The sequence below is a fragment of the Poromitra crassiceps genome, assembly GCF_964638095.1.
Source record: "Poromitra crassiceps genome assembly, chromosome: 1".
NCBI classification, from domain to species: Eukaryota; Metazoa; Chordata; class Actinopteri; order Beryciformes; family Melamphaidae; genus Poromitra; species Poromitra crassiceps.
The window spans coordinates 76,108,984-76,132,318 of record NC_139623.1 but is presented as its reverse complement, the minus strand read 5'-3'; the positions used below and the strand labels follow the sequence as shown (position 1 = coordinate 76,132,318).

Here is a 23,335-nt window from a genome sequence, read left to right as displayed (position 1 = left end):
CATTGAGAGAGGAAAGGTTGCTGTAATCTATCAGATCAGTACTAAAAAGACTGAACTCTGGTACACTACAGTTGAGATGTATGATGTATGGACGGATGGATCAACAAGAAAACCAATTACTAGAACACACACATGTGCTTAAAGGGATACGCCAACTTTTCGGGAGTTTCGCTCATTTGCAATATCCCCCATACTGTACATAACCAAGAGACACAATGTGTTTACCGTCACTCTCCTCGCAGTATACAGTGAGCTACAGTCCTCAAGTTAGTTAGTATCACCAGAGAATGGAGGCTAATGGTGCAGTTGTTCAAAATCAGCAAAACGTTGGGGTTGTCCTACAACCCAGGTTTTACAAGTGAGAACGAGGAATCTCACACTATGCCAAGCTGCTCCCTGCAGCACCAGACTGGACAATGTCTATTTTCTCAAAATTGACCCCTATAAAACCATCCATTACGCCTGAAGGCGTTATTGGCAATGGCATGGGCACGGCCACCCGCCGTGACGAACACGTCACGCCCGCGCCATACAGTCACTCAAGCAGCCAGCAGCCCACTGTTCTGAAGAAGCAGCGAGGCTAGATGTGTGAGATTCCTCGTTCTCACTCGTAAAACCTGGGTTGTAGGACAACCCCAATGTTTTACTTAGTTTCGAACTTCCGAATCTCACACTATGCCATCTATACACCCAACCTCGCTGCAAGGAAGCACAAAAGGAGGACAAAAGGCAGCCAAGTTCACGAGCATAGATCTGAAGCTGGCGTTGATATTTTTTGCCTGGTAGGTGGGGTTAGGCAAAAGCGTAACCCTTCGCTCGTCATCTGCAAATACCAAGCAAGACTGTTGGCCTGATAGGGTAATCAGGTCGCCAACCCTCTTGCCTGAAGACAAGGCTAACAGCAGCGCAGTCTTCAAGGACAGCAACTTCAGGTCCACAGTTTCCAAGGGCTCAAACGGGGGACCCGAGAGACCCTCCAACACCGTGACCAAGTCCCACTTAGGGAGACATTGCGTACACGTGGTTGCAGTCTGCGTGCCCCTTTCATAAACCGGGAGACCAGGAGGAGGCTCCCCACCGGTTTCCCTTCGATCTCCATGTGACTGGGTGATATGGCCACATAAACCTTAAGGGACTGAGGGGACTGGCCCACATCATCCAGGCTCTGCAGGAAACAGAGGATGGGCTGAACGCCACAACTCACTGGATCCTCATTACGATCCGCACACCAATGGGAAAAGACTCCACGTGTAAGCGTACTGAGAGCGCGTGGACGTAGCCCTAGCGCTCTGGATCGTGTGCACCACGCTCATGGGCAAACCCTTGAGCTAACAGGTGCTCCCGTTCAGGGACCAAACTTCCATCTGGAAGGGGCGGGATGGAGTATCTCGCCCTTCGCTTGCGACAGGAGGTCCTTCCGGGACGGCAACGGCCCTACCAACAGCGAGATGAGGTCCGCAAACCAGATCTGCTGCGACCACTGTCTTCACGTCTTCACTCAAAGAGACTTTAAAGATTGTTCCACAAGTCATCACTTGTGGAGCTGTGCACGCTCACAGGTGTGCATTTTCATGATTTATTCAAAAGAAAGACTGTAAAGAATTAAATTACCAATCAATTTAGCATAACAAGCGCCGGTCTCCGTTAACTGCCGGGGCGTTTTTTCGAATAAATATTTTTTCCCATTACGGTATGTTTTTGTGTTCAATCCAGTGACTTACGGTAATGATGTTGTTTTGGAGGAAGTCAGGCGGAAGTCAGTCATTTTCAGAGATTGTACTTTCTCCCCCTGTCAAGACAGTTTTATATTTTATTGTAACCGACATGTTTCAAGTATGCATACCGCATTGTTTAATGCTACGGATTTGTGTAAGCAACGTGCTGGAGACGCTGTCTAACCGGGAGCGGTGGGCAACTTACGCTAACGTAATGTTACAGTTGTGCCTTGTAAAAGTGCATTTCTCTCAGCGGAACAGCGATCATAAATGCAGTATGTATTATACCCATTATACTGGACATGTATTGGAAACTTGGCGTCTATGTAGGGCTGCACGATATTGGAAAAAACAGACATTGCAATATATTTGGTTTCTGCGATATATATTGCAATATGAAAGAATACAGGAATTTTCACCAAATGACTTGATTAGCTCATCAAGCCTTGTCCCTTTAAGAAGGCAGTGGGTAACCTGCGTGGGTGACATAGTAGCAAGTGTTTTTAGCTGCAGCCAGAGTGATTGGCAGGATGCTAGTGTGCTAATGCTGAGTATCAACCAGCAAAAGAGTTATAGCATGACATGTTTGAGTTACTTTGCCTTATCCTATGACATTGCGCGTTCTGCGATGTGAGTATTGTGCATGCGCACATTGCGATGACGATGCTGAAACGATATATTGTGCAGCTCTACGTCTATGTATTTGGTAAGTCTGCTTGGTTGTCTAGTGCTGCAGTGCTGTTTGGTTGGCGTTAGCTTGGTAGCTAACGTTAGCGTGCCTTCTACAATAACTCTTTGCTGGGAGAGTCTGGCAAGCGAGACTAACGTTGCTATGACTTCTTTCCAGTGAAACACAAACAACTGAATGTGTGAGCGGTAGGCTAATGTTACTTGTTTAAAATATGGCATGGCTGTTTGGCAGAGGGAGAAGAGGAGAGCAATGAACTGATACCGTAACGTAGTTGGATGATGATGATTAGGGATGCACCGATATGAACATTTTGGCCGATGCCGATAACCGATATTAAGATTGCTGTTATGGCTGATAACCGATATTTACCGATGTCGATATGATCTGTATAAAAACACATTTCTATGATAATAAAATTTTGTACATACTGAAAAACACATGTAAACACTGAATTTGAAAAAGTTATACATTTCTTTATTTCAAAAACATTTGTAAAAGCCCATAAATCATAGATTTACTGCATTATTTCATTTCAATGTGAAGAATTTGACTGATACCGATAACCGATATTAACATTGCAACATCGGACCGATACCGATATGTTAAAAAATGACTAACATCGGCCGATACCGATATGATTGCCGATATATCGTGCATCCCTAATGATGATGGTGATGATGATGAAGGCTATCAGTTGTTTTTATTCATTCCAGTCCATTGTACAATACTAGGCATGTTCAAAACTGCCTGTTCCTATCCTCTTGTGTGTACTAAGTACTATCTCACTGGTTTAAATAAGCAATTTGATACTTTCTGTTTTTGCTGAGCAGGAATTCTGTACCAAAAAAAATAATCGCGTGGGTCAATTTCGTGCAATAAAGAAATAACTGCCTGACTCCAATTGCCGCCGAGTCTGCAATAACCACAGGGGGTCTGAGTCAATTTAGCATAATAAACGCCTGGGCGTTTATTGGAAGTTTTGCGGTATGCATATTAAGAAGAAGAAGAAAAAACCTGAGAAGTCACAGTTCGAGGAATGTTGCTGTGCCATGAGTTTTGATAAGCTCAAGGGAACTGTATGGTAGCCATGCATTGAGAACACAGAGAACCACAAAATGAATGCCAATTGATAATGCTCACTATGAATTATCATTTGATTGTATAAACTGTATGCAATGCTGAAAACAGCTATAAAAATAAAAAAGCCCTTATAAGCGGCTGTGCAGACCCAACACGGTTTTTGAGCTGCCAGCACCTTTCTGCAATTCATTCTCTATGGTAAGGAAGGACGTGCTAAGCATGCTCCTCTTTCAAGGAACGCACCTGGGGCCAGTTGCACCAACTGGTCTTACACTGGTCTTAAGCTAAGTTGGTCGTAACTTCACGACCTAACAGCTACGCCGGTTGCACCAAGACGGCTTAAGCCTTATTTTCACTAAACCCAGGCGTAACTCTTATGCCTGGTCAGGAGGAGGCGTAGTGCCTGCCTGTAACAGAGATCTCCGCGGAGACCTTTTTGAGTCCTTACCGTCATCGTCACCGTCACCGTCGTAACGTCGCCATCGAAGCATGATGTTAGATTATAACGAACTAGTTGTGTGGCTTAGCCTTCCCAAATGTTGCCGTTAATTTTTTAGAATTTAATACATAGAATTGGGAACATTACATTCAATTTCATTCAGACTGTCTGTCTGGCTCAATCGCCGCCATTTTTCCCCCGGAGCGAGGGAGGGTGGGAGGAGGGAGGGTGTAGTGATGCACATACAGTAGTGGCTGATAGAGCGTAGTGGCACAGTGACGCTCCAAGCAGGTCGCGAGGCACATTTTTGCAACATCATCCAATCAGGGGGCATTCCCTGGCAATTCACATGGACACGCATTGCTACGACCCGCGTAGTTAAGACCAGATGTAAGCCGTGTTGGTGCAACAGGCATAAATCCACTCTAAAGACTGGTCTTAACTAAGACCGACGTAGGAGTTACGACCAGGCATAGTTAAGACCACTTGGTGCAACCGGCCCCTGGTGTTTAAACGCTGTTGGCGTTAGAGATGCTGCGATCCGATCATGTGATCGGATATTGGCGCGATATCAGCCAAAAAACATGGATCGGATCGGATCGGATTCCAGCGAAAATGACCGATCCAAGGCTCCGATATAAGCACTCCATTCCATTACTCCGCTCCAGGATTTCTATCCAGCATGCAGCAGCAGCAGCAGCAGCAGCACAGAGGCCGTGTTGAGCCTAGGATGGCCAGGGCCAAAACGTCAGACACACCCGTCCTTAACCTATGTGCGATTCGAAATCACGCGTCCGCACCAGTTTGACAGTTTCAAATTATAACAAAACAACCACTATTGCAATTTGCAATACATGTCCCGCAAGGTTTCTGAGATTAGGGGAAAGTCTGAGCTGGCGTTACGCTAAACCAAACGTGGGGATGAGGCAGCGGATTTGTTTTGGCGTTAACGTTAGCTGTTGTGATGATGGCTAACGTTAGCTAGCTGGTTAGGCTATCTAGTTGCAGGGCAGCGCTCCACAAGCTTGTTGTGACCAAAACCCCCGCATTTAAAGCATTTCATACTCCCAGAGCTGGCGTAAACCATAGAGAACCTCATGCATTAGCCTACTCAAAATGAAACGTCCAGGGTTTGTGTCTCCAAAATCAACTAACGCTAAACGTTACATGCAAGCTAACGTAGCTAGCTGCGGAGCACTCATGATCTATAAGGAAAACGAATGCGCACATAGCCTACATAATTGTCAACATCACATACATGTATTTTCTTTAATCTAGACTACAGGCATCATTTTTCAGTCAAAAGTGAAACGACACAGATATGATGGCGTATAGTGAGGCTTTCCATGCCTCACTATAGAACTGACCCCATGCAAAATTCAGACCGCTTATATGTTGCCGTCATGCCAATAAGAGTCTAAATGTAATTTTTTATGTTTTATCTGCAGACTAAGCAGCTAGGCTTTCGGTTCTATAAAAGCCATTATTTTTTGTATTGACTATTGAGTGATACACTTTACTAAAAAAAATATTATATCACAATAGTGATGTCAGATTTGCTTAGGTCAGAGCTATGGAATATTAAATCATCCATCACGCCCAGCCCTAATTTGATTGTTATGTTTTAGTTTTACATCAAATGTATTAGATGAACTAAATCGTTTACATACTATATTACCAAAGCACACACATACATACCTAACCCTAAAAATGTTTGTTGCCTGCTAGCTATCAGACAGCATAGAGAGACTTAAATATGTGCTGTATCGGTATCGGATCGAAATCGGTATCGAATCGGGTATCGAAATTTGATCGGAATCGGATCGGTTTTGAGCTAAAATATCGAAATCGGATCGGAATTGAAAAATCTCGATCGCAGCATCTCTAGTTGGCGTTAGGGGTCGACCGATTATCGGTTTGGCCGATTATTATGGCCGATATTCAGCATTTTGCCGATTATCTGTATCGGCATTTTCATTGGCTGTTTGCCGATATAATAAATTAATTAAAAAATGCGCTATTGGCTCAGAATGCAGCTCTAACAGCCTGTGTGTTTCTCTGTGTTGCTGCTCTGTGTTGCTGCTGTGCAAATGTCCTGCCCACAGCGCTATCTGATTGGTGAGTATTAGCCTATCAGAGGGCTTCTCAGATGAAATCCGAGCTGCCTTGTGCCTTCATTCAACAGCGTGCCGTGTGGGTCTGTGCAGCGCAGCGGACTGACTGACACGCCTACATTCCACTAGGTCCGTGTTCGGTCCGTCTACGCTGCGGTACGGCATCGGAGCCGATACGTTTCCACTCTAATCATTGTGTCAACTCCCACCTACTCCGCTGCGTTGCGTGTCTACTCCGTCCCAGCTCCGACGATCTGGAGCTCTCCGAAAAAGATACGCAAGGGTTCTATTTTTCACGGATGACGGAGCAAAGCCGCAGCAAGTTGGGCGGAGCCAGGCATGAAATCAACAGGGCAGAGGTGTTTACAGCATTCAATATCAAGCCAGAGGACAAATATGTATGAGGAAAAGTTCATAATTGAAGTGGAAAACCACAAAATAATATATGACACATCACATCCTTTTTACAAGGACAACACCAAGCAAGTCCACCCCTCCTCTGCTCCTCCAGTTGGGAACAATGGTCTTCTGCCTGTTTGTCGTTGTATTTATCCCACATACAAATTGTCTCGCTCGATTTTACAGTGATAACCTGTCGGTCTCGTCACTCTAGCTGTCTGGCGCAGCTGAGCCGTGACGTGCTCTACACGCAGCCAGTGAGTGTTGCCGCAGCACAGAGCACGGAGTAAAACCGGAGATCAGCCGCAAAGCAACGCAATGCAACCAGTGGAATGCCGGCGACAACAGTCCGCAGTCCGCAGCAGGCTGCCAAGCTTGCAATAAAGTGAATAAACATCATAGTTATCTAGGCTGACATTGCATAAACACCACAATCGTCTGATCTATCATTCTTATTAGTAGATGATTCGTATGAAGCGCTCCCTGGCTGCATGGCATGCAGTGCAAATTAAGCGTGGAGATATGGTAGGTTTGATAGAAGCGTGAGTTGAAATCCGCCGAATGCACTTTCTTGCAGTGATAAGTGACCATCTGTCCCGCTTTGTGCAGGACTGCGCCGCATTTTCAACACTTTTCACGCGTCCCGCAAATTGAGACGATGTCCCGCATTTGCGCGAGGCAGAGAGAGAGGGAGAGATAGATAAAGAGAGGGAGAGAGAGAGAGAGAGAGAGAGCACACGGCACACGGCTTGCACAAAGTGGCCTGCTCGTTAACGTCACTTAACCATCTGCAGCTGTGTGAGAGAGAGAGATGAGACTGGGATGACGGCTCTGCTCGTGACACTACTGTCTGCAGCCATGAGTAGGCATGCAAATATAGGCTACTTAACCATAAAATAGGATACCAACAGCATAAAACTCTCCAATGCTGTTTTAGCAGAATTGAAGACAGCCTCAAATATTTCTCAACAGCATCCTGTCTTTGAGATGTAATTTGCAGATATTTAGTCTCTACACTGCTACAAAGGACATTTATAAATTCCATAAGCTGCTCTAATTAATGTTTTGTTCAAATGAACCTGTAATGTAGCCTAGGCTACTACAGTTACAGTATGGTTCTACTTCAGTATAAGATATAGTAGGCTACATTGTTCTACTAGAAAAGTCTGACTAACTTTATATGGTTGGAAACATGTCGTCTTTCATATCTGAACAGAAGCCATGAATCCCATCCCATATCAGCAACCTGTCCTGTTTTATTGGAGCCTACACACTGTAGTCAGTTGTGTTGCTTTCTTACTGTATTTACCGGTTTGATTTGTGGCTGTGTGAACACAAACAAACCAAGGCACAAATGCAACAATTGTATAAATTAAGCCCCTGAATCCAACCAAAGCCAAACGACCTAGAGGTGTGAATACACCCTTGTCTCCACAGTTGATGTTCCCAAGTCTCCACTAGAGTGAGCATACACATGGAAATGGGAACAGGTTATAGGTTGTGACACACACACACACACACACACACACAGATCAACACTTTAATGTGAATATTTTCAATTAATATTGCAGTTAGATAAACTGAGGAAAATGCATTTCCACAACGAGTTGTGTTATTTAAAATTTTGACACCAATATTTTTATTTTTACTGCAAATGTATATCGGTTCCAAATATCGGCTATCGGTCATTTTGATTACCAATAATCGATATCGGTATCGGCCCTGAAAAACTGATATCGGTCGACCCCTAGTTGGCGTCTAGTGTTTTTTGGCAGAGCGTTCTGGGCGTCTCAAGCTGAAAAAAGTTGAACATTTGGAGGAAAAGCGTGTTGCTCGTCATGTCACTCCTCCTACCTCTTCTCCTGTAAGGGGGATCTTGAACCTCCACTGCTGCCAGAATTGCAAATAATCTGGCTGTTCACAGTAAACAACATCAAACAGACAAAACTAGCTGGCTACCGTCCGTGTGATCGTTGCGTCCTGAACTGTACTGCACGCGACTGCAGGGAAAAACAAAACAAAGCACACAAAAAACGCTCCGTGCGCTGTGCTCTGTGCACAATGGAAGCGCTCTCGACATGATTTCCAAAGCGTTCTTTTTGAAAAAACTGCGTTGGGTCTAGGGCTGGGTATCAAGTTTCGATACTTACTTGGCACCGAAATGGAAACATCGATACTAAGGGGTATCGAAGCCTCCCTTGTCAATCGATACCAATTTTCGATACCAAAACAAAACAGCGTCATTGAGCCTATAAGCATGCGACATGCTTGCACGCCGCGCTCTAATACGGCTGGTGATTGGCTGTCATGTAGAGGCATGCAGGAAACGTTACGCCCACAGCCGGTGTGTTTGTTGTGACTGTGAGCCAGGCGTGCGGTGCGGATAGTATACAAGAAGTTAGCCACTCAAGCTACTCCTATCCTGGAGTACCATATGGCGAAGATGATGAAAAGCAGGAAAAGAAACAGAAACAACACGGACTGGTTTCCACAGACAAGAGAAATAATTGAGAGGTGGGTCAGCTCAGCTTACCGCAAGTTAGCGGTTATCAGATCCCTCAGTCTGACAAATCCATGCATCTGGCTGTGAGTTGTAGCATTAGATCGTTTAATTAATTGCCGCCGTAACGCTATGCGCAAGCGGGCATTGTGTATTTTTAGCAACTCGTTAACAAACGCTGATGTCATGATAGTTTGTTGAATGTAAATGCGATTCATTTATATTGATTGGCTAGTCAGTGAAGTTGAGCTGTCTCGTCAGATTTGACAAGAATGACGTTCTGTTGCAGCAGTGAGCACACTGATCTGCAACGCTAGTGTTAATGTTTAATTAATTAGTGTTAACGTTATATGCAAGCGGGCAGTTATCGCCCATGTATTTTTAGCAACTCGTTAACAAACGCTGATGTCATGATAGTTTGTTGAATATAAATGGGATTCACTTTGTGCCATTGGCTATATTGATAGGCTAGTCAATGCTCAACTAGTCTTCCATGCATGAAGTGGAGCCATCTCATCAGTTTTGGACAAGAATAGAGTTCTGTTGCATCAGTGAGCATTAAACCCTGATTTGCAACTCTCCGTTTTGCACTGAAAACTATTCCACTGATTTATTTGTTTTAGCTACATTTCTTTCCTTTGTAGTACTCCAATATTTTTTTGTAGGGACGGCAATACGTTTAGAGAACTTAAAGTTATGTTAAATACAGTAGGTTTTATTTTTTTCTGCTGTAAAACTTAAGATGGGGGAAAACTAAAGATTTGTAAAATAATTTCAATGTGTAATGCAGTTTTATTTTTGTTAAAATGGATTTTTCTAAAAATTGGTATCGAAAAAAGTATCGTTCAGGAACCGGTATCGAAATCCAAGTATCGAAACGGTATCGATATCGAAAAATTTTGAACGATACCCAGCCCTAGTTGGGTCTGCATGGCCGCTAAGCATTACCTTTAACTTCCATTTCTAAGAAACAATGAAGCTTTTACACATATTGTTTTGTGATGTTATCAATGGTGCAGTGCAAAGAGTTGAATCAGCAAACGTCTGGCCTCTGAACTCTTTCCACATCATCATTAAATACTGTCTCTTATTCTAGCGTTTCATCATGATATGAATCAGCACTCCGTTAATTTGGAGTAGCTCAGCCTGTCAACATTATCCTCTTGAATGCTGATGAGGCTCTTTATCTTAATTCCCTTAAGTCAGCAGCGATGTTTTTGGTTGGACCTCGAAAATACAACACTCACGCACGCACACTCACACACCCATGCATGTGTGCATGCACACACGCATGCACGCACGCACCCATGCGTGCACGCACACACACACGTCTAAAATGGAAATGGGGCATGCCCATTTACATTTTAGAAATGTAGCTGATGCTCCATCCATCCAGAGTAATTAAAGTGAGTGCAAAAGCATGTCCCGATACACAGGATGTGATGTAATAACCCTCTGTGCTATAACCCTCTGTGCTATAACCCTCTGTGCTATAACCCTCTGTGCTATAACCCTCTGTGCTATAACTCTCTGCGCTATAACCCTCTGTGCTATAACCCTCTGTGCTATAACCCTCTGTGCTATAACCCTCTGTGCTATAACTCTCTGCGCTATAACCCTCTGCGCTATAACCCTCTGTGCTATTCACCTTATGTAGCCACGCCCATTTGACCCGGTTCTGTGGCCGTCCTACGACTTCCGGCAAAAAAAAAAGAAAAAAAAATGGCTGGCTGCTCCAATATAATCTAACTCTGAATTAACTAATACTTTAGCCAATTGTATGTAACATACCAAATAAAAGCAAACGGCAATGTCTAAGAATGCAATGCCATGTAACTGGCTCGTTAATTCTCGCATTCCAGGGAATTACGTTAACGTGTGCGGGTCTTATAGACGTAAGTGGCTCGAGCTGCGCTTGGAGGAGAGAAAACCTTCTGAAGCTTTCTTTGTTGGAGTCCAGGTATGTTTTACAAGAAAGTGCTCGTCATTGTTAGGGATGGGTACCGAACTCGGTACTTTTACAGGCACCGACCGAAAGTGGGCGGTACTACCGAGTATCAGTTCACATGACATGAAACGGTACCTCATTTCGGTACTTTTTTTTCTTCTATTATAATTTAAAAATGTCGGTACTTGAACGCATCTCAGTGATACAAAGACAGCGAGCGAGATAGAAATTCCGACGCAAACTTGAAGGCAACACACACGAGGGTGGGTTACGTCAGCACGTCACTGCCAAAACAAGCAGAAGAGAAGAAGATGGCCTCTCGCTTGCGGTCTAAAGTGTGGCACTGGCTACACTTCACAAAGATAGACTCAGACAACGCTCGCTGTAACATTTGCGATGCGAAGTGCAAAGCTGGCCAGGGGAACACCTCTAACTTGAGGAAACACTTGGTCAAGCATAAAATCTTTTTAAATGCGGAAGACTGTAAAGTGTTCGATAGCCTGAGGGTGGACGCTGCATCCACCAGCAGCAAAGCACCTACTCTGAAGCAGCTCCTCTGCTTCGTTAGCTGAAACGGACAACGACGACGACGAAACTTCAAGTGTCGCAAGTGAGGCGTCGACTTCTTCAACATCAGGTAACGTCATTTAATTAGCTAACGTTAGCTGGATAGTTGTAGCTTATAGCTTAGCATGTTTAGTAGCGTAACTAGCGTTGCTAACGTTATTATTATCCTCAGTTCGTGTCACCGTGAGACGTGTTATTCAACGTTACACTCTTGCTTTCTTTGCTAGGCCACCGTGTGAGAGTCGCACAGGAGACACCCTTCACCCTGGCGAAGAAAGCAGCTTTACCCCGGCAGAAAGTAAATGAGTGCCACAGGGCAGTGACTGCCTTCATTGTAAAAGGCATGTTGCCCTTCGCAACGGTGGAGTCTCCATGGTTCAGGTAAATTATTTATTTATGTATAAATGGGTGATAATGTGTGTGTGTGTGTGTGTGATATTCATAGAGTAAGCTAAGTTACTAACAATAGTTATTTTTATTGTCTATATATAGGGAGATGACAGGGACCCTGAACCCAAAATACTCCCCTCCCTCCAGAGACCTTCTCACAAACACACTTATCCCAGCTTGGTATCGTGTTGAGAAGAAGAATGTGAAGGAGGAACTCAGGGCAGTTGACCATATTGCAGTGACCGCTGATGGATGGAGCAGTGTGGCACAAGACCATTACCTCACGGTCGGGATTTTGGGAGTTTGGGAGGGAAGAGGGAGGGAGGGAGGGGTTTTATTTTGTTGGGTGCTGCTGCTAAATAAAAAAAAATCTAAATAAAGAACAATGTTGAAATTGAGAAGTTTGGACTTATTTGTTTTACAACTGTACATTTTTGTTGTTGCAAATTTTTTTTTTTTTTTTTTTTTTTTTTTTACTCAAAAAAGTATCGAAAAAGGTACCGTTTTTGGTACCGTACCGAATTCCAGGTACCGGTACCGTACCGGTATCGATTCAAATGTGAACGGTACCCATCCCTAGTCATTGTCGACGATAACGTTATCTGACCTGGCTAACAGTGGATACTCCGCTTGCTTGCTGTGTACCGAGCTCAAAGTAGTAGGCTACGTTTTTGTTTTACACCCTGCGCTGTCCGCTACAAAAACAACTCTCTTCTTCATGACGTTCTTTCATATTTGGCGCCGTGACCGCCGGAAGTGTTAGACGGACCCGGAAGAATTTGGCCCACTGTAAGGTCTGAACATAAGGTGAATAACCATCTGTGCTATAACCCTCTGTGCTATAACCCTCTGTGCTATAACCCTCTGTGCTATAACCCTCTGTGCTATAACCCTCTGTGCTATAACCCTCTGTGCTATAACCCTCTATGCTATAACACTCTGTGCTATAACCCTCTGTGCTATAACCCTCTGTGCTATAACCCTCTGTGCTATAACCCTCTATGCTATAACACTGTGCTATAACCCTCTGTGCTATAACCCTCTGTGCTATAACCATCTGTGCTATAACCCTCAGTGCTATAACCCTCTGTGCTATAACCCTCTGTGCTATAACCCTCTGTGCTATAACCCTCTGTGCTATAACCCTCTGTGCTATAAAACTGTGCTATAACCCTCTGTGCTATAACCCTCTGTGCTATAACCCCTGGCCAGCTTCTACTGAGAAGCCCTACTCACATGTTAAAGACAATGCTGCACTAAACCCACAGATTATTTGAAATGGTTACCAGAGAGGACATCAGCAGCATACACTGTGACAGATCACCAGCACCATCCACTAACAACTCAATCTAAATCTTTGCATCAACGATTTAAAAACACGATTTCAGACGGCAGCCCGTCTTTATTGTCACACGAACACACTACAAACACATGCATGCGGCCACAACACACACTCATGCTGACAGTGGCCGGTGAAATATGTCCTCTGCATTTGACCCATCCAGGCTAGTCCTTTCCTCCAGGGGGCAGGCCAGGAGCAGTGGTCGCTATTTCTTTCCAGTGCCTGGGGACCTTCATTGGACCATCATTGGACCAACATCAGATGTTGTCGTCACTGGTCGGATGACGATCTTCTGCATGTTTTTAGTGGGGGGTTATGTATGGAGGAACCCCCTGGGGGGTACGGGGAGAACATGCAAACTCCACACAGAAAGGCCCTTTCGACGAGATAGCCCACCTGGGCAGTAGGCACTGAAGATATGGGGGGGTCACAACTCCAGCGCCCACAGCGTCCCAGGTGAGAATCGAACCCAGGACCTTCGAGCTGTGAGGCGACAGCGCTTACCACTGCACCACCGTACCCCCCATCAGTTGTAGAATAAGCTGCAATTCCTAGATTGCCATATATATCTATCTATATATCTATATCTATATCTATATCTATATATATGTATACCTATATCTATATCTATATCTATATCTATATCTATATATACTCACACTGTCTTTATTTAAGGGGAGTCCCACTGAGAGGAATACTGTCTTTTTCAGGAGCGCCCTGTTCTAAGGGTGGGCGATATGGCAAAAATATCATATCACGATTTTTTCAGGAAGGATCACGATCCACAATCTTATCATGATTCTTTTTCATATTAGTTTGTAAGACTATTTTGCAAGTTACTGAACAGTACAAGTACATCCAAACTGATTTCAGGGTTCGTATGGTCATGAAAAACCTGGACAAGTCATGGAAATTTAAAATACAATTTTCAGACCCTGGAAAAGTTATATAAAAACATATTTTTTTTGTTTTGGAAAAGTCATGGAAATTAATACATATTTTCATGTCATTCATTTTTACGCTGAGTTTACAATAATTAATCTGATATCACATGATTTGTGTCTCCCTGGGACCCAAACTCACAAAAAACATACGGTATTGAGTTGCCCTGACGACCAGTTGGCGACCGACCCCCCACGGGTCTGCTGCGACCCACCCCCCACGGGTCTGCTGTGACCCAAATTGGGTCCTGACCCATAGTTTGGGAAACACTGTGCTAAGAAATAACATTCACAAGCAGGCACACGCTCACTAATGTTACCTGAAAACTAGCTTGGTGGTGGCCAGATACAGCTCAAAAAACTCAAGGAGGCAGGCAGGCAGAGCTAGCCACTTGGCTAATGGAGAAATAGGCTGCCTACATGTCATGGGCAACTGCAACAGACCAAGCACTCGCCACGCAACACGCAGGTTGTGTTGTGTCAAAACATAACAATATTTTGAACATGAAAGAGGCGGCGGCAAATTAACGAGCCACGCGCAAATAAGGAGGCAAACATCAAAGCACTGCTGCTCGTCAAGCTAACGTTACTGCAACTCCCATCACTGGACTACAACTCCCATCACTGGACTGTTTCTCACCACAGCGAGGGAACTGCAATCACCGAGCAGCATGTCTCTCTCTCGTCGGCTACCAAGCAGGCAGCGATAACCAATGCTGTAACAAAAAAAATTGTCTGAACTGTGACGGCTAAATTATTCTTCTTCTTTCACTCGTTCGAAGATACCAGTCTGTGTGTGTGTGTGTGTTCACAATCACAAGCCAATCCAACTCTGTGTTGTCGTCCTCCATGCTGCTCGCACTTTGCCAAGTAAAAGGGGGGAGGGACTTTGGAGGCGTCTTTCAGACATAGAAATGCAACTGATAGAATGTGCACTGCATGTAGCACAATACTAATGATCTGTCTGGAAAGGCAGATCGTGGAGCCATTCTCATCGCTAACGATCGAATATTGTCATACCGCCCACCCTTACCCTGTTCACATCCACACACACATTCACACCTGGAAGCTGACCAGTACAACCACAGTCTGCTCTGCTGGCCACTGAGCAACTTATTAAATTAACACCAACCAGTAAGCAAACAACTGCTTGAACAAATACCCCTGTGCCCATAGAAAGTGTAAGCCTAATGGACAGGACAAATAAGCTTGCTCTCAAGAGCCTTCCCTGTATAAATAAAGGCAAAAAAAAAAAAAAAAAAAAAAAAAGAAAAAGCAAGCAGAGGAGCAAGGAAGGGGTGAGCTGAATGTGATTTAAAGGGTGGAGAGAAAGGTGAGGGTTCAATGTCTTATTCAAGGACAAACGATTCTGTCCTCTACAGCTCCTCTACCACCCCATGTCAACACTGCTCTGCTCTGGTCAAAGTAAATAAACCAAATGATCTAATTCAGTGTTTTCCAAACTTTTTCAAACATACAACCTACTTGTGACCCTCATCATCACAAGCTGCAAAGTGTAGTGAACAGTTCAACCAAAGAAATATGTTTTTCCCCCTCATCCCATGAATCATCTCAGGAGCTCCATGTTTGAGAAGCGCTCATGTAATGATTGCTCTGACTTTGAATATGAGAGCAATATGCCAAAAGCCATTTACTCGGATATCCACAGCAGAGAAATGTTCTGTTAATATCCTCATTTTCATGCAATCTTGGACGGTATATCACACTTATTGATTGAATAGATGGTCACGTGCCTCCTCCCCTATAGGCAGGCAACATTGGTTATTTCCCTCCTACGGCATGCATTCCTCCCAAGGTATTTTTGCTGCTCCCATGTAACCCTCCTGCAATTACTGCAGTCAAGAGCAAATAATCAATGCATTACAGAAACACCATCGTATAGAGGTAGATCTCTCATTGCTATAATAAGGCAGCTGATTCCGCGGTGGAGCACAATTGCTCAACTGCCAGTTAAACAGGCGAGCTGTGCAAGCACGTGAAGAAATGAGCGCACGTAGCGCGTGATATTTCTAGTTGCTGTAACACCTCAAGCTGTGCTGGGCAAGAGTTGTTCTGATTGCCAGGCTTAGTAGGAGTTGGGGGTTGGGAAAGATATTACAGTAGATTTTTTTAATCAGTATTAATGTTGTTTGTTTTCCACTTATTATTGCATGTAAACATAACCATGAGGTGAACAATGAGACATACATTGAAATAATCATTACTGTTTGCAACTTACCGTACTTTCCATTACTCTTCGTTGGACTATTTGAATAATTTGGAACAATCAATAGGAGATTGCCTTCAATTCCCTACAGTGTACAACTGTGGCTCCTGTATTACCACCATAATTACTCAAGCGCAGTGGAAGCCAGGCTGGAATGAAAAGAGCATGATGATAACGTCAAAGAAGGTCAATGGTTCAGGGAGGACAGGGAGGGCTTGAATGTCATGGAGATCCTCGAGGGGACTGCGGTAGTTTGTCATTGTGTCGAGTCTTTCAAAAGCTTCGTAAGGGCGGCGATACAGCAGAATGAAATCGACCTTGTGCGAAATCGGATGGCTGTTGAACACGGCGGTGTGAGCGAAACATGTCTCACTACAACTTGACTGAGGTTTGTTGTTTAAATGACACTGCACCAGATGGAGTATTCAGAGTGCCTGCATATGTACACGGGCACATATCAGCTCAGAACTTCAGCAGAGGAAAGAGGAACGTGATGTAAGCTAAGGAAATCAACTGCAAACAGATGGCCCTTAAGGGACACACGCACATGTGACATAGTTGACCACTTGCAGGCGATGATGGTGTGTTGGGAGGCAGTGAACCAAGCTGTGTAGACATGTTTTGAGTAGATCTGGTGGTGAGCCTGTGCACATTCACAACCATCAAAACCAATGCAACCCTCTGTTTCAGTTGGAAACTGGCCATTTTGCCTGTCTGAACATGCAAAATGTAGATTTTATTTGTACAATACTGCCGCCAAAGTTTACATTGGGTCTTTCTCTTAAACCCGCAATAATGATACAACAGCTGCAGCTGTTTTATTCTCTCTTTTTATGTATCTGTATATTGAAAATAACATAATGGTCAATGCTATGAACACAACACAAGTGACACGAGCAGAGAGCTGGAAGACAGATAGAGATATTATCAGCTTTCTCCTTCACCCCTTCAACATACTTTAGAGGTTAACTATGGCAAGGCTATAGTGACCTTACTGTACTGTGTGTGTGTGTGTGTGTGTGTGTGTGTCCGTGTGTGTGTGCGTGTGCGTGTGTGTGTGCGTGTGTGTGTGTGTGTGTGTCCGTGTGTGTGTCCGTGTGTGTGTGTGTGTGCATGCGTGAATGCGTGTGCATGCGTCCGTGTGTGTGTGTGTGTGTGTGTGCGTGCTCGCGCACGTGCACACGTGAGTGCGTGTGCATGCGTCCGTGTGTGTGTGTGTGTGTGTGTGTGTGGGCAGGAATCCAACCCAGAGTTTATGTATTCGGCGACTGTTTGCTGATGAAGGCATTTAGAGAAAATGAGCCCCACAGCCACACATCTCTCTGCTCTTCTTTTAATGGATGTTGCAAATCTTGCATTTCATTTCTCATTTGCATATGAAAAACCTCACCTTCGCTTTTCAATATCTCTACATTGCACATCCTGAATTTCAATGTAGTAAAACGAGGGAGAGAAAACATTGAAGCACTGATATATTGTAGCATATTTTGTGTCAACATCTGCACTCAATTCCTAGCCCAAAGTAGACTCTGTTAGGTGTGGAGCAGCCTATTCAAACCCTTGTGAACTCGCCCCTCTGATTACAGATGAGGAGACAATTATGATGCTTGATCATCACTGGATGATCTCTACCAACTTGTAGTATCATTCATCACTCCGCTGGCTAACCAAATGATGTTTCATGAGAAAAGGAAGGCGTTATCAACAGAAGATGACAGAGCCGGTGTTTCAGTCGGAGGAATATTTGGCTTTCTGGGAGTAAACAATCATGCCTCAGATGGCTGCTGAGGCAGGAGGGAGGAATAGAGCAACTTCTGTACGGCATTCACAAAGGCCCCCAACTTAATGGAAGTCTGAATTACCATTTAAATAGGATTTGTTTTGGGGGGGGAAGGGGGAGGCGTCATAGAGAAAGATAAATTACATTGTAAACAATGTCAAAACAGTTTAATGACACATATGAAATGAAAGTACACACACCCCGTGCTTTCTTTAGCTACTGAGTGATATAGAGAGTGGTTTGAATAAATAACGAGACAGCCCCGAGGAGGAAAAGCGACTACGCAGACTTGTTTTGTCTCTACTAGCCTGGGCCCTGCACTTTTAATTGACTTGTATAAAAAACTCAATTACAGCATTCTGGCCACCGGAGGGAGAGAGAGAGAGATGGAGAGATAGAGAGAGAGAGCGAAAGAGAGGATAAGAGGGAGCAGAAAGAGGAGTGAATGGAGCATGAGAGAGGAGTGGAGGAGTTATTGGGTCAGAATGGCACCTCGGGGGGGAATCAGGACGGCAGACGAGCTTTGAAAACAGGCCAGTCTGTCTGTGGGAATTACCACCTCACTGAGAAGAGGAGAGGAAGAGACTAAGAAAAGCACATTTTATAGAGGTGGAGAAGAAGGTAAGGTGCTTTGTTAGAGTACTACCAAGGCTTTTCTATGCATTTATTGGCATCCGTATAGCCTCTCTGTTATTCCATTGAGTCAGACGAAGATACTGATTGAGGTGAGGGGCACTGAATCATGAGAAATCAGTAAGCCGTCCCACTCAGCTGTGGCGCTGATTTAGCGCGCCAAAGAAGAATTAGTCGACACAGGCCTCGTACTTAGTATCAAAGTGAAGAACATCAATAGATAAGGAGGAAACAGAACAAATGGGAAGTGTGATGCAAGGAGAAAGAAACAGAAGATTATTTGCGCGCGCACGCACGCACGCACGGACGCACACACACACACACATACAGACTTCTATGTGGCAGTGATAATGTCAGTCTGATAATGCATGACGGATTGTGGGTTTATTGGCAGACTGGCAGTACGAGTATCAGGGTTGGGGGGGTTGCTTTAAAAATCTATTCTGATACAATCACTATTATCTGTTATATTTCTCACTTATGTTTCTGTCAGCGCACTAGATGACAACACAGCTGAGGATCTCCCATTGCCAAGATTTTCCACGCATGACCACAGATCTTCACATCTTTGTTTCCAGTCAGGACCAGGCCGAAGGGGCGTTGTCAACGAGCCTGCCTGCACAAATGTGCCACGCTTCCTCTTCCTCGTGGCCAGGAGCACTGGGCCTACTTCCAGCGTGAGCAGGCTGATAGTGACTACAGGAGCACTGGGCCTACTTCCAGCGTGAGCAGGCTGATAGTGACTAGGGGTGTCGACGGTTACAACATTTTCTAAACGTGTACACTGGACCTTCTGGCAGCGTGGAACCGCTTAACCGGATGTTTGTTTGTTTTTTTACCCGATAAATGTATCTGTAGCTTAGCTTAGCACGTCAGTGGGACTGGCGTCAGTGGGACTGGCGTTAGGACAGTTAGCCTGAACATTTGACTGTTGTCAGTATCAGAGTTGAGCCTGCTAAGAGACATAGCTAGGGATGGGTACCGTAGACCGGTTCTAAATGTTTTGATTGATTGAAACGATTTATTTCAAACAGTTAAAACAATACATAAAATGAAAAACCAGTAAACATAACAGTCCAATAGACTTCAGCAAAAGGAAAATACGTAAACTCCAACACAATGAAAAAGCAAACTGTTTGAAAAGGGGCCGGAAGAAGGCTATGCTTATCGAGTCCTGGCCCCAAATCATTCATAAACAAAATGTATACATCCATATATAGGCATATACCTACTACCACGCTCCTCCACACATGCTCATGTATACATATACATGTATATACACATACTGTACGTATACAAACTTACCCATACACACACAATATCATAAATCAACCGACATATCCCTATCAATACTTATTCCTAATACTACATTCCAATATTATTACCCCAATAACCCAATGCTTTGATATTAACTCGTGCTGTACCAATGCATATAATAATATGTACACAACAATTCTATACATAATGTATATTATAATATACATGATATATAACATTACATTACACATACAATAACTTTTATAAATATATGTATAATGTATAATGTAATGTAATGTAATACTCTGCCAGGAAGAAAAAAGGACATTGCCAAAAACAACAACAATCAAAGCTACTCAATGTATTTCCTGATTATTATTTTTTTTTAATTGGATTGGAAAATGGAGATATTAGTACTTTGTTTGATCCTGTCATCCAGTCTGTTCCAAAGAGTACATAGACTGTAATACACATGCTCTTAACACATTCACTGCCAGCCGTTTTTTTTTTACTGTAGGTAGGTTCTGCCAGAGGGTTTTTTTGAGGATTCTGGCTCATCTTTCAAGACCCGAGGATTCTTTTCTGCTAAGATTTTGTGAACACACAATATCTCAAAAGAACTAATAGAATGTGTGCTTTCTCTGTCTAAAAGAGTTAGTTTGTAGAGTTAGTAGTTATGTAAGCATTAGCAGTTGAATACAGCATGGTTTCAGCGTCTGAAAAATTATTTTGAGATAAACGGCTTTTTGTGAAATTCGATAGAACAGTCACTTTAACCATTCATTTTTGGCATCAGTAAGACGTCAGACATCTAAACAATAGTTTTGAACAGTAATTTCCTCCATAACAGCAGGAAACACCCCTTTCCTTCAAACTCCTCCCTCCGTGTGTGTTCTTCTTGGCTGCAGCGAGCGTGTCTGTAACCTCGCGTCACCAGCTCACTGCTTTGCTGCTGCTGTGCCTGTCTGCCTGTCTGCCTGGCGGCCGCTGTGCAAGTCTGGATCGGCTCGCTCGTTTCTTGTGGTTTGTGTTGAGAGCTTTGATGAAGCTTTTGCGATTCTGGTCTTATTTATGCTGCGTGTTTCAAAGTGTGTTCCACCCGTAATCTATTATGCAAATTTGCAATCCTGCACCGCCAGCAATCAGCGCGAAAACGAAAGCGTTTTCCCCCATCCATTTTCATGAGAATGGCTTCCTCACACATGCTTTTTGCTTGCCTTCCTCTAGTCTGGGAGAGCACTGTCGCCACTTAGTGGGTCCGTGGAATGGGTTGTACACGTTCGCTGGCTTCAATATTTTTATAGGAGACGTGGGGAGCGTTGATCCACGTCCCACCGTCAAAAAAAAATAAAAATAATTTAAGCCGAGATAACTCGTCATTGGCAGTGAACCGTTGGATTCTGTAAGCCGAGATATCTCGTCAATGGCAGTGAACGTGTTAAGAGTAGTGCGAGCATACAGCTGTTTCAAATTATATTTACCTCTTAAATCATAGCATCCTTCTCTGTCTGCAAACATTTTTTAAATATTACCAGGAAGTAGATTGTTCCTCGCTTTGAACATAATTAGTGCGGTTTTGGAATCAATCAAGTCCATCAGTTTCAATGCGTTTGACTTTATAAATAGTGCATTAGTGTGTTCCAAATAACCTACCTTATGAACAATCCTTATTGCTTTTTTTTAGTGTGCATAATGTATGAAGGGTACTTTTATAGGTATTCCCCCAGACTTCCGCACAATAATTCAGGATGGGTAAAATAAGAGAGCAGTGCAGCATGTACAGTGATTTCAGGTTCAGAATGTGTTTAGTTTTACCTAGGACACCAATATTTCTTGACATTTTAGAGCATACAAACTTAACATGGTGTTTCCAACATAAGTTGTGGTCCAAGATTATCCCCAAACATTTTTTCTCAAAAACTCTTTCTAGATCAATATTATTGATCTTTACTACGACTGGGGTATTCAAGTGGATCCTTCTTTTACCAAATACCATAAACTTGGTTTTCTTTAAATTTAGCGATAATTTGTTCAGGTCGAACCACCGCTTCAACTTTCCCAGTTCTGATGAGACAACCTCTAATAGCTGTTGCAGATTCTCTCCAGAGCAAAAAATATAGGTGTCATCGGCGAAAACAACACATTTAAAAATATTTGATATTCTACAGATGTCATTAATATACAATATGAAAAATGTTGGACCTAAAATTGAACCTTGTGGCACCCCACATGTCATTTCTAAGCAAGTAGATCTGAAATCACCCAACTGTACAAATTGCTGTCTGCTCTCGATGTAGCTTTTCAGCCAGTTGAGGCCCACTCCTCTAATACCATACCTCTCCATTTTCTTTAACAAGATGTCATGATTAATTGTATCGAACGCTTTTTTAAAGTCTATAAATACTCCTAAGGCATACTTCCTTTTACCAATGGAGTTGGTTAGTTCTTCAACCAACTCCATCAAGGCCATTGGTACCGCTTCCTGATTGGTCAATGGTCAGTACTGGAGTATCAATAAGCGTCTCGACGAACGGTATTGCTATCGGTATTTTTTATTTAATTTTTACCATCCCCTAATGATGACAAGCTGCCAGCATCAGGAAGCAATTACGTTTGACGTTGCTTAACTGCATGTTTACACTCCTGTCTCATGTAACAGTAGCTGCGACAGGAAAAAGCAGACCCTAAAATATAATACTACTAAATACTTTAAAATATCAGTAGTATATTTGGAGGAAAACCCGCACCGAACTAGCATTTTACCCGAGAGAGATGCCTGCAGCCGGCTGGGAGTCAGGGGACAGACAGAAAACTAGCGCGATATGCCTCGCGCTGCAACAAGCGTCGCTGTGCTTTGGTGAACCTGACTTGTTTTCTTACAGCTAGCTTGCAGCAAAATATATCCAGCCAGCCGGTCAGCACAGGGTAAGTTGTCATTTGTTTTATAATCCTTTGAAAACGGCTGTGATTGATCCACACTCGATGATGAAACGTTTTTTTAAGTAAGGGATAATCAACGACTAGGTGTGCGCCGCAGGCGTCTGGGGTAACTCTGTTTACTTGGGGAACTGACTAATACCTGGAACAAGCATTACATCCCGTCAGCTTCTCCTGCAATGGAAGCGTTGTTTGCTGTTCCAGTAAATACGACAAACCTTGGATACGAGCAGGTGAAGTTGAGGTAGTGTGTTGAACAACATTGCTGTGCTATTTGATTAAACAGCTCAGCCAGACCATGCTATAAATGAAAATAACCCTGAGTAGAGATATATGCTGGTTTTCTCTGTCCCTGAAGTGAAACCATTGACTGTA

General features: G+C 43.6%; 1 protein-coding gene and 1 long non-coding RNA gene across 2 annotated transcripts in view; one reads left to right on the top strand and one right to left on the bottom strand.

Moving 5' to 3' along the window:
* Positions 1-23,335, bottom strand: part of cadm2a (cell adhesion molecule 2a) — a gene marked incomplete at both ends in the record, with an annotated part of 630,124 nt that overhangs the window by 441,834 nt on the left and 164,955 nt on the right. The gene's annotated exons all lie outside the window — the stretch shown is intronic.
* LOC310788880 lies at positions 11,471-12,114 on the top strand. Its single transcript, XR_014553316.1, has 3 exons — positions 11,471-11,523; positions 11,681-11,834; positions 11,946-12,114. It is a non-coding gene; the product is annotated as an uncharacterized lncRNA (long non-coding RNA).